Genomic DNA, 12980 nt, shown 5'->3' with positions numbered 1-12980 from the left:
GTCATCGGTATTGTACCGGGACCACCGGAAGGGTCCCGGGGGCCCACCGGGTGGGGCCACCTGTCCCGGGGGGGGGGCCACATGGGCTGTAGGGGGTGCGCCTTGGCCTGCATGGGCCAAGGGCACCAGCCCCAAAAGCCCATGCGCCTAGGTTTCCACAAAAGAGAAGAGTCCCAATGGTGGAAGGCACCTCTAGGTGCCTTGGGGGGGAGGGAAACCTCCCCTTGGCTGCCGCACCTAGGAGATTGGATCTCCTAGGCTGGCGCACCCCCCCCCCCTTGGCCCTCCTATATATAGTTGAGGAGAGGGAGGACTTCATACCTCAGCCTTTGGTGCTTCCCTCTCCCCTGTTACATCTCTCCCTCGTAGTACACGGCGAAGCCCTGCTACTGTGACGCCCTGCATCCACCACCACACCGTCGTACTGCTGGATCTTCATCAACCTCTCCTTCCCCCTTGCTGGATCAAGAAAGGAGGAGACGTCATCCGCTCCGTACGTGTGTTGAACGTGGAGGTACCGTCCGTTCGGTGCTAGGATCTCCGGTGATTTGAATCACGACGTGTTCGACTACATCAACCCCGTTCTTCGAACGCTTCCGCTCACGATCTACAAAGGTATGTAGATGCATCTAATCACTCGTTGCTAGATGAACTCCTAGATGGATCTTGGTGAAACGAGTAGGAATTTTTTTTGTTTTCTGCTACGTTCCCCAACAGTGCCATCATGAGCTAGGTCTATGCGTAGTTCTTCTTGCGCGAGTAGAACACAATTTGTTGTGGGCGTATATGTTGTCAACTTACTTGCCGCTACTAGTCTTATCTTGCTTCAACAGTATTGTGGGATGAAGCGGCCTGGACCAACCTTACACGTATGCTTACGTGAGACCGGTTCCACCGACTAACATGCACTAGATGCATAAGGTGGCTGGCGGGTGTCTGTCTCTCCTACTTTAGTTGGAGCGGATTCGATGAAAAGGGTCCTTATGAAGGGTAAATAGAAGTTGACAAATCACGTTGTGGCTTTTACGTAGGTCAGAAAACGTTCTTGCTAGAACCCTACTTCAGCCACGTAAAACCTGCAACAACAATTAGAGGACGTCTAACTTGTTTTCGCAGCAAGTGCTTTGTGATATGATATGGCCAAAGTTGTGATGAATGATGAATGGTCTATATGTGATGTATGAGATGTTCATGCTATTGTACAAGGAATCACAACTTACATGTCGATGAGTATGACGGTGACAGGATGATCATGGAGCCCCAAGATGGAGATCAAAGGAGCTATGTGATATTGGCCATATCATGTCACTATTATTATTTGATTGCATGTGATGTTTATCATATTTTGCATCTTGTTTACTTAGAACGACGGTAGTAAGTAAGATGATCCCTTACAACAATTTCAAGAAGTGTTCTCCCCTAACTGTGCACCGTTGCTACAGTTCGTCGTTTCGAAGCACGCCGTGATGATCGGGTGTGATAGATCCTTACGTTCACATACAACGGGTGTAAGACAGTTTTACACATGCAAAACACTTAGGGTTAACTTGACGAGCCTAGCATGTACAGACATGGCCTCGGAACACAGAAGACCGAAAGGTCGAGCATGAGTCGTATAGAAGATACGATCAACATGAAGATGTTCACCGACGTTGACTAGTCCGTCTCACGTGATGATCGGACACGGTCTAGTTAACTCGGATCATGTAATACTTAGATGACTAGAGGGATGTCTAATCTGAGTGGGAGTTCATTAATAATTTGATTAGATGAACTTAATTATCATGAACTTAGTCTAAAATCTTTACAATATGTCTTGTAGATCAAATGGCCAACGTTGTATTCAATTTTAACGCGTTCCTAGAGAAAACCAAGCTGAAAGACGATGGCAGCAACTATACGGACTGGGTCCGGAACCTGAGGATCATCCTCATAGCTGCCAAGAAAGATTATGTCCTACAAGCACCGCTAGGTGATCCACCCGTCCCACAGAACCAAGACGCTATGAACGCTTGGCAGACACGTACTGATGACTACTCCCTCGTTCAGTGCGGCATGCTTTACAGCTTAGAGCCGGGGCTCCAAAAGCGTTTTGAGAGACATGGAGCATATGAGATGTTCGAAGAGCTGAAAATGGTTTTTCAAGCTCATGCCCGGATCGAGAGATATGAAGTCTCCGATAAGTTCTTCAGCTGTAAGATGGAGGAAAATAGTTCTGTCAGTGAGCACATACTCATTATGTCTGGGTTACATAACCGCTTGACTCAGCTGGGAGTTAATCTCCCGGATGACGCGGTCATTGACAGAATCCTCCAGTCGCTTCCACCAAGCTACAAGAGCTTTGTGATGAACTTCAATATGCAGGGGATGGTAAAGACCATTCCTGAAGTATTTGCTATGCTGAAATCAGTAGAGGTAGAAGTCAAGAAGGAACATCAAGTGTTGATGATGAATAAAACCACTAAGTTCAAGAAGGGCAAGGGTAAAAAGAACTTCAAGAAGGACGGCAAGGAAGTTGCTGCGCCCGGCAAGCAAGCTGTCGGGAAGAACTCAAAGAATGGACCCAAGCCCGAGACAAAGTGCTTTTATTGCAAAGGGAAGGGTCACTGGAAGCGGAACTGCCCCAAATACTTAGCGGACAAGAAGGCCAGCAACACCAAAGGAGCTGCGGAATAAACGAAGACTGGTGAAGGACGAGGTGACGATGCGCGTCGGGAATGGTTCCAAGGTCGATGTGATCGCCGTCGGCACGCTACCTCTACATTTACCTACGGGATTAGTTATAAAGCTCAATAATTGTTATTTAGTGCCATGTTTGAGCATGAACATTGTATCGGGATCTCGTTTAATACGAGATGGCTACTCATTTAAATCCGAGAATAATGGTTGTTCTATTTATATGAGAGATATATATTATAGTCATGCTCCGATAGTCAATGGTTTATTCTTAATGAATCTCGAGCGTATTACTACACATATTCATAGTGTGAGTACCAAAAGATGTAAGGTTGATAATGATAGTCCCACATACTTGTGGCACTGCCGACTTGGTCACATAGGTGTCAAACGCATGAAGAAGCTCCATGCAGATGGACTTTTAGAGTCTCTTGATTATGAATCGTTTGACACGTGCGAACCATGCCTCATGGGAAAAATGACCAAGACTCCATTCTTAGGAACAATGGAGCGAGCAACCAACTTATTGGAAATCATACATACTGATGTGTGCGGTCCAATGAGTGTTGAGGCTCGCGGTGGCTATCGTTATGTTCTCACGCTCACTGATGATTTAAGTAGATATGGGTATATCTACTTAATGAAACACAAGTCTGAAACCTTTGAAAAGTTCAAGGAATTTCAGAATGAGGTTGAGAATCAACGTGGCAGGAAAATCAAGTTTCTACGATCAGATCATGGAGGAGAATACTTGAGTCACGAATTTGGTACACACTTAATAAAATGTGGAATAGTTTCACAACTCACGCCGCCTGGAACACCTCAGCGTAACGGTGTGTTCGAACGTCGTAATCGCACTCTATTGGATATGGTGCAGTCTATGATGTCTCTTACTGATTTACCGCTATCTTTTTGGGGCTATGCTTTAGAGACTGCCGCATTCACTTTAAATAGGGCTCCGTCGAAATCCGTTGAGACGACACCGTATGAATTATGGTTTGGGAAGATACCTAAGCTGTCATTTTTAAAAGTTTGGGGATGCGATGCTTATGTCAAGAAACTTCAACCTGAGAAGCTCGAACCCAAGTCAGAAAAATGCGTCTTCATAGGATACCCTAAAGAAACTATTGGGTATACCTTCTACCTAAGATCCGAAGGCAAGATCTTTGTTGCCAAGAACGGAATCTTTCTGGAGAAAGAGTTTCTCTCGAAAGAAGTAAGTGGGAGGAAAGTAGAACTTGATGAGGTATTACCTCTTGAACCGGCAAATGGCGCAACTCAAGAAAATGTTCCTGAGGTGCCTGCACCGACTAGAGAGGAAGTTATTGATGATGATCAAGATACTTCTGATCAAGCTCCTACTGAAATTCGAAGGTCCACAAGGACACGTTCCGCACCAGAGTGGTACGGCAACCCTGTCTTGGAAATCATGTTGTTAGACAACGGTGAACCTTCGAACTATGAAGAAGTGATGGCGGGACCGGATTCCGACAAATGGCTAGAAGACATGAAATCCGAGATAGGATCCATGTATGAAAACGAAGTATGGACTTTGACTGACTTGCCCGTTGAACGGCGAGCCATAGAAAATAAATGGATCTTTAAGAAGAAGACAGACGCAGATGGTAATGTGACCATCTATAAAGCTCGGCTTGTCGCTAAGGGTTATCGACAAGTTCAAGGGGTTGACTACGATGAGACTTTCTCACCGGTAGCGAAGCTAAAGTCCGTCCGAATCATGTTAGCAATTGCCGCATTCTACGATTATGAAATATGGCAAATGGACGTCAAAATGACATTCCTTAATGGTTTCCTTAAGGAAGAATTGTATATGATGCAGCCGGAAGGTTTTGTCGATCCTAAGAATGCTGACAAGGTGTGCAAGCTCCAACACTCGATTTATGGGCTGGTGCAAGCATCTCGGAGTTGGAACATTCACTTTGATGAGATGATCAAAGCGTTTGGGTTTACGCAGACTTATGGAGAAGCCTGCGTTTACAAGAAAGTGAGTGGGAGCTCTGTAGCATTCCTCATACTATATGTAGATGACATACTTTTGATGGGAAATGATATAGAACTCTTGGACAGCATCAAGGCCTACTTGAATAAGAGTTTTTCAATGAAGGACCTTGGAGAAGCTGCTTATATATTAGGCATCAAGATCTATAGGGATAGATCGAGACGCCTCATAGGTCTTTCACAAAGCACATACCTTCATAAGATTTTGAAGAAGTTCAAAATGGATCAGTCCAAGAAAGGGTTCTTGCCTATTTTGCAAGGTGTGAGATTGAGCTCAGCTCAATGCCCGACCACGGCAGAAGAGATAGAAGAAATGAGTGTCATCCCCTATGCCTCAGCCATAGGTTCTATTATGTATGCCATGCTGTGTACCAGACCTGATGTAAACCTTGCCGTAAGTTTGGTAGGAAGGTACCAAAGTAATCCCGGCAAGGAACACTGGACAGCGGTCAAGAATATCCTGAAGTACCTGAAAAGGACTAAGGAAATGTTTCTCATTTATGGAGGTGACGAAGAGCTCATCGTAAAGGGTTACGTCGACGCTAGCTTCGACACAGATCTGGATGACTCTAAGTCACAAACCGGATACGTGTATATATTGAATGGTGGAGCAGTGAGCTGGTGCAGCTGCAAGCAGAGCGTCGTGGCGGGATCTACATGTGAAGCGGAGTACATGGCAGCCTCGGAGGCAGCACATGAAGCAATATGGGTGAAGGAGTTCATCACCGACCTAGGAGTCATACCCAATGCGTCGGGGCCAATCAAACTCTTCTGTGATAACACTGGAGCTATTGCACTTGCCAAGGAGCCCAGGTTTCACAAGAAGACAAGGCACATCAAGCGTCGCTTCAACTCCATTCGTGAAAATGTTCAAGATGGAGACATAGAGATTTGTAAAGTACATACGGACCTGAATATAGCAGATCCGTTGACTAAACCTCTCCCTAGGGCAAAACATGATCAACACCAGAATTCCATGGGTGTTCGATTCATCACAATGTAACTAGATTATTGACTCTAGTGCAAGTGGGAGACTGTTGGAAATATGCCCTAGAGGCAATAATAAAAGTATTATTATTATATTTCTTTGTTCATGATAATTGTCTTTATTCATGCTATAACTGTATTATCCGGAAATCGTAATACACGTGTGAATACATAGACCATAATATGTCCCTAGTAAGCCTCTAGTTGACTAGCTCGTTGATCAACAGATAGTCATGGTTTCCTGGCTATGGGCATTGGATGTCATTGATAACGGGATCACATCATTAGGAGAATGATGTGATGGACAAGACCTAATCCTAAGCATAGCACAAGATCGTGTAGTTCGTTTGCTAGAGCTTTTCCAATGTCAAGTATCTTTTCCTTTGACCATGAGATCGTGTAACTCCCGGATACCGTAAGAGTGCTTTGGGTGTATCAAACGTCACAACGTAACTGGGTGACTATAAAGGTGCACTACAGGTATTTCCGAAAGTGTCTGTTGGGTTGACACGGATCGAGACTGGGATTTGTCACTCCATATAACGGAGAGGTATCACTGGGCCCACTCGGTAATGCATCATCATTATGATCTCAAGGTGACCAAGTGGTTGATCACGGGATCATGCAGTATGGTACGAGTAAAGTGACTTGCCGGTAACGAGACTGAACAAGGTATTGGTATACCGACGATCGAGTCTCGGGCAAGTAACATACCGATTGACAAAGGGAATTGTATACGGGGTTGTTTAATCCTCGACATCGTGGTTCATCCGATGAGATCATCGTGGAGCATGTGGGAGCCAACATGGGCATCCAGATCCCGCTGTTGGTTATTGACCGGAGAGTCATCCCGGTCATGTCTGCATGTCTCCCGAACCCGTAGGGTCTACACACTTAAGGTTCGGTGATGCTAGGGTTGTGAAGATATGTATATGCAGTAACCCGAATGTTGTTCGGAGTCCCGGATGAGATCCCGGATGTCACGAGGAGTTCCGGAATGGTCCGGAGGTAAAGAATTATATATAGGAAGTGCAGTTTCGGCCATTGGGACAAGTTTCGGGGTCATCGGTATTGTACCGGGACCACCGGAAGGGTCCCGGGGGCCCACCGGGTGGGGCCACCTGTCCCGGGGGGGGGGGGCACATGGGCTGTAGGGGGTGCGCCTTGGCCTGCATGGGCCAAGGGCACCAGCCCCAAAAGCCCATGCGCCTAGGTTTCCACAAAAGAGAAGAGTCCCAATGGTGGAAGGCACCTCTAGGTGCCTTGGGGGGGAGGGAAACCTCCCCTTGGCTGCCGCACCTAGGAGATTGGATCTCCTAGGCTGGCGCACCCCCCCTTGGCCCTCCTATATATAGTTGAGGAGAGGGAGGACTTCATACCTCAGCCTTTGGTGCTTCCCTCTCCCCTGTTACATCTCTCCCTCGTAGTACACGGCGAAGCCCTGCTACTGTGACGCCCTACATCCACCACCACGCCGTCGTACTGCTGGATCTTCATCAACCTCTCCTTCCCCCTTGCTGGATCAAGAAAGGAGGAGACGTCATCTGCTCCGTACGTGTGTTGAACGCGGAGGTACCGTCCGTTTAGTGCTAGGATCTCCGGTGATTTGAATCACGACGTGTTCGACTACATCAACCCCGTTCTTCGAAAGCTTCCGCTCGCGATCTACAAAGGTATGTAGATGCATCTAATCACTCGTTGCTAGATGAACTCCTAGATGGATCTTGGTGAAACGAGTAGGATTTTTTTTGTTTTCTGCTACGTTCCCCAACAATCTCTATTCCTGAATGGAAATGGGACCATGTTGAAATGGACTTCGTCACTGGATTTCCCAAATCGCAGAAAGGTAATGATGCTATTCTCGTCGTCATTGACCGGCTTTCCAAAGTTGCCCATTTTCTGGCGGTCAAAGAGACAATCACTGCTAGTCAGCTTGCTACTCTCTACATGTCCAGAATTGTTTCACTTCACGGTATTCCACTAGTTATCAGTTCGGACCGTGGCAGCTTATTCACTTCTAGATTCTGGGCAAGTTTCCAAGAAGCTATGGGGACTCACTTATCCTTCAGTACTGCGTTTCATCTGCAGTCACAAGGGCGAGTTGAACGTGTCAACCAAGTTCTCGAAGACATGCTTCGAGCTTGTGTAATCTCATTTGGCAAGAAATGGGAGGAATCTCTTCCATATGCCGAGTTCTCTTATAATAATAGCTATCAAGCTAGTTTGAAGATGTCCCCTTCAAAGTGCTATATGGACGAAAGTGTCGAACCCCTCTGAACTGGTCAGAAACTGGGGAACGTCCACTCTTTGGTCCTGATATTATCCAACAGGCCGAAGAACAAGTTCGCATTATTCGCGAGAATCTCAAGACTGCTCAGTCACGTCAGAAAAGTCAGTATGACCGTCATCACCAAGACATGGTCTATCAACCTGGCAAAAAGGCTTATCTTCGAGTTACACCAATGAAGGGTGCACACCGCTTCGGGATCAAAGGAAAGTTAGCTCCCCGCTATATTGGTCCTTTCACTATTCTCGAAAGGCGTGGAAAAGTGGCATATCAACTGGAGCTTCCGCCGAACCTTTCTCAGGTTCACGATGTGTTCCACGTGTCACAACCCCGACACTGCTTCAAGGACCCAATCCGAGCAGTGGATCATGAAGTGCTTGAATTGCAACAAGACCTCTCCTATAAAGAGCATCCGGTCCGCATTCTCGGTCAGAAGGCGATCAAGTTCCTCAAGGTCCAGTGGTCGAATCACTCTGAAGACGAAGCCACCTGGGAACGCGAGGATCGTCTTCGTGATGAATACCCCGCACTGTTTCCTTCTACCCCCTAAATCTCGGGACGAGATTTCTTGTAGTGGAGGAGATTTGTAACGCCCGGATAATCTTGCTACAGTAATCCCACGCTAATCATGCCATGTCATCCCGATTACTAGTTCTAAACGTCCGTTAGTTCAAACCGCGTCAAATTCAAATTTAAAATTAATGTCGGCAATAAAAGTTTTCAAAAATTGAAACAAAAATGTTCGGTGGTTGCCAAATATTACAAAGGTAATTATGGTGCAGCAAACACATTTTTATAAAATGTCTAAATAATTTAAAATGTTTAAAAACAGAAATGCAAATAGATAAAAACAAAACAGAAAAAAGAGAAACCCCCCTGGGCCGTGGCCCAACTGGGCCAACCCAACCGGCCCAGTCGGCCACCCCACCAGGCCGGCCCAACCACTCCCTCTCCCCATAACTCCCCACTCCCCCTGTAACCCTAACCGCCACTCCCCACTCGCTCCCCCTCCTCCCCGATCCAGATCGGATCGAGGGAACGCCCCCCCCCCCCGACGCCGTGCCCTTCGCCGCCGAACACCGTCGCCTCCCCGTCTCCTTCCCACGCCGGACCGCCTCCCTCGCCGGCCTGCTTCCCTCTACGCCGTCGTCCCCATCACCCCCTCGACCCCCGCTGCCCGGACCCCTACGCACCCCGGTGAGGCCCTCGGCCTCCTTTCCTCTCGCAACCGCGCGCACCCCGCGCCTCATGCGCCCGGTCGCGCTCCGTCGCCCCCGCGCAAGTCCTGGACACCCCCGTCCCCTAACCGTCTCCCTCACCGCCTACACTCGCCGTGCCTGGACCGGCGCCCCGTTCGCCCCTGCCGTCCCGGCCAACCACCGCGCTCACCGCGGCCCCCGCACTGGCCATTGCCCCGCGCTCCTCTGCCCTCGCGCCGCCCTGCGCCCGGCGCCCAGCACCGCAGCCGCCCGCGGCCTCGCCCCCCTGCCGGCGCCCGCGTACCTGGCCGCCTGCGTGCGCGCCAGGCCGAGCCCCCTCCACCCCGCGACCACCCTTGCCCGCTCGCGCCGTGGCCGTCGCCCCCTCGGCTGTGTCCGGTGCCCGCGCCCCTGGATTCCCGCAGTTGTCGCGGCCCGACCTCGCCCCACGCTTCTCCCTGCCTCGCCACCGGCGGCCGGGCTGGCCCCGTCGCGCCGCTCGTCTCGCCCGAGGCCAGCGCCCGGGTTGGCCCCTGTCGGGCGCCCCTGCGCCCGTTACCAGTAGCGCCCGTTCCGGTTTGGCCCGCTGGGGCCTATGACAGATGGGCCCCATGCCCAGAATGTTTTAATAAAAAAAGAAGAATTAAAAATAAAAATAATAAAAATAATTAAATAAATAATAATTATTAAATTAATCAATTAATTAAAGAATTAATTAAATTAAATTAATTAATCTTGATTAGATTAACCTAATTACTAGTTAACTTAATTAACCCCTGATTAGCCTAATCTGTCAATGACATGCGGGACCCACACATAGTTGACCCAGTCAACTGCACAGTTGACTGCTGACATCACTCTGATGTCATGCCTACATCATCACACACTGTTTTGGATAATGTTGGAATTAAATATGTAATTGAAATCAGAAAATGATTTAAATCTTTAGAAAATCATATCTTTTAATCCGTAATTCGGATGAAAATACTTTGTACATGAAAGTTGCTCAGAACGACGAGACGAATTCGAATACGCAGCCCGTTCATCCGCCACGCATCCCTAGCATAGCAAACACGCAACTTTCCCCCTCCGTCTCCTCTGTCCGAAAACGTGAAACACGGGGAATACTTTCCCGGATGTTTCCCCCTTCACAGGTACCACCTCGTACCGCGTTAGGGCGCACCTAGCATCACACTTTGTCATGTCATGCATCGTCATGCATTTGTTTTCATTGTATTTATTGTTTGTTCCCCCTCTTCTCTCTCTAGACATCGAGACCGACGCCGCTGCTACCCAGTACGACTACGGTGTTGACGACCCCTCTCTCTTGCCAGAGCAACCAGGCAAGCCCCCCCTTTTGATCACCAGATATCGCCTACTCTTCTCTATACTGCTTGCATTAGAGTAGTGTAGCATGTTACTGCTTTCCGTTATTCCTATCCTGATGCATAGCCTGTCCTTGCTACTACTGTTGTTACCTTTACCTGCTATCCTACATGCTTAGTTTAGGATGCTAGTATTCCATCTGTGGCCCTACATTCTTGTCTGTCTGCTGTGCTATACTATCGGGCCGTGATCACTCGGGAGGTGATCATGGGTATATACTATATACTTATACATGACACATGTGGTGACTAAAGTCGGGTCCGCTCGTTGAGTACCCGCAAGTGATTCTGATGAGGGGGCTGAAAGGACAGGTGGCTCCATCCCGGTAGAGGTGGGCCTGGGTTCCCGACGGCCCCCGACTGTTACTTTGAGGCGGAGCGACAGGGCAGGTTGAGACCACCTAGGAGAGAGGTGGGCCTGGCCCTGGTCGGCGTTCGCAAATACTTAACACGTTTAACGAGATCTTGGTATTTGATCTGAGTCTGGCTACTGGCCTATACGCACTAACCATCTACGCGGGTACAGTTATGGGCACTCGACATCGTGGTATCAGCCGAAGCCTTCGTGACGCCAGCGACTGAGCGGCGCGCGCCGGGTTGGACCGCGTAACGTGACTTCCTTTGTAATGGAGGTTGCTAGGTCTGCTCTCCGGCCGCGTACGCAACGTGCAGGTGTGCTATGGGCGATGGGCCCAGACCCCTGTGCGCTTAGGTTTAGACCGGCGTGCTGGCCTCTCTGTTGTGCCTAGGTGGGGCTGCGACGTGTTGATCTTCCGCGGCCGGGCATGACCCAGAAAAGTGTGTCCGGCCAAATGGGATCGTGCGTGTTGGGTTATGTGGTTCACCCCTGCAGGGAAGTTAATCTATTCGAATAGCCGTGATCTTCGGTAACAGGACGACTTGGAGTTGTACCTTGACCTTATGACAACTAGAACCAGATACTTAATAAAACACACCCTTCCAAGTGCCAGATACAACCGGTGATCGCTCTCTCACAGGGCGACGAGGGGAGGATCATCGGTTAGGATTATGCTACGTGATGATACTTGGAGGACTTCAGTCTACTCTCTTCTACATGCTGCAAGACGGACGCTGCCAGAAGCATAGTCTTCGAAAGGACTAGCTATCCCCGTCTTATTCTGGCATTCTGCAGTTCAGTCCACATATGATACCCTTATTCCATTTGCAGATGTTGGAGCCCAGGAGCCAGACGCCACCTTCGACGACGACTCCTACTACACCGGAGGTGCCTACTACTACATGCTGCCCGCTGACGACGACTAGGAGTAGTTTAGGAGGATCCCAGGCAGGAGGCCTGCGCCTCTTTCAATCTGTATCCCAGTTTGTGCTAGCCTTCTTAAGGCAAACTTGTTTAACTTATGTCTGTACTCAGATATTGTTGCTTCCGCTGACTTGTCTATGATCTAGCTCTTGTATTCGAGCCCTCGAGGCCCCTGGCTTGTAATATAATGCTTGTATGACTTATTTTATTTGTAGAGTTGTGTTGTGATATCTTCCCATGAGTCCCTGATCTTGATCGTACACGTTTGCGTGTATGATTAGTGTACGATTGAATCGAGGGCGTCACACCTTCGGACAGTGTCCAGGAGATCGCGCCGGCAACCGCTCCGACCCTCAATTCAGAGCCAGCTGCGCCATCCATGGGCGGGTGGATAGACCCCGCCACGGAGGCCGCACTCTCATCGGCGATCGAGCTGAGTATCGACCTTACCCTTCACGAGAGCTGTGACGCCGAACTACCGGATTCCTCCCCGGCCACGGACTCCGAACCCCTTGCGCATGTGCCTATCGAATCTGATTGGGCGCCGATCATGGAGTTTACCTCCGCGGATATTTTCAGCACTCGCCCTTTGGCGACATACTGAACTCATTAAGGTCTCTCTCCTTGTCAGGAGAGTCCTGGCCGAACTATGTCCGGTAGGATTGGGATGCGGATGACGAAGAAATTCGCCGCCCACCCACCACCCACCCACCACCCACTAAGTAGCCACTGTCGACGACTTAACCGACATGGTCGACTTCGACTCCGAAGACATCGATGGTATGGACGACGATGCGGGAGGCGAAGAGGAACCATTGCCCATAGGGCACCGGACAGCCACCTCATCATATGAAGGCAATGGCGACGAGACAGCGGAGGATGACCCCTCCAAGAAGCAACCCAAGCGCCGATGTCAGCGGCGCCGCTCTAAGTCTCGCCAAAGAAAAAGAGGTGACACCGGCATAGGAGATAATACCACTTCGGACAGTGCCGAAGACGACAACAATCCCCTCCAACAAGATTTAGGTAGGAGGATGGAGAAGCGAGCCCTCCCGAGAGAGTGGCAGATGGAGAGGCGGAGGATGATAATTACATGCCTCCCTCCAAAGACGAGGAAAGCCTCAACGATGACGAATTCGTCGTGC

Source organism: Triticum aestivum, chromosome 1A (assembly GCF_018294505.1).
Source record: "Triticum aestivum cultivar Chinese Spring chromosome 1A, IWGSC CS RefSeq v2.1, whole genome shotgun sequence".
Classification (NCBI taxonomy): Eukaryota; Viridiplantae; Streptophyta; class Magnoliopsida; order Poales; family Poaceae; genus Triticum; species Triticum aestivum.
Note: the sequence above shows the minus strand (reverse complement) of the source record.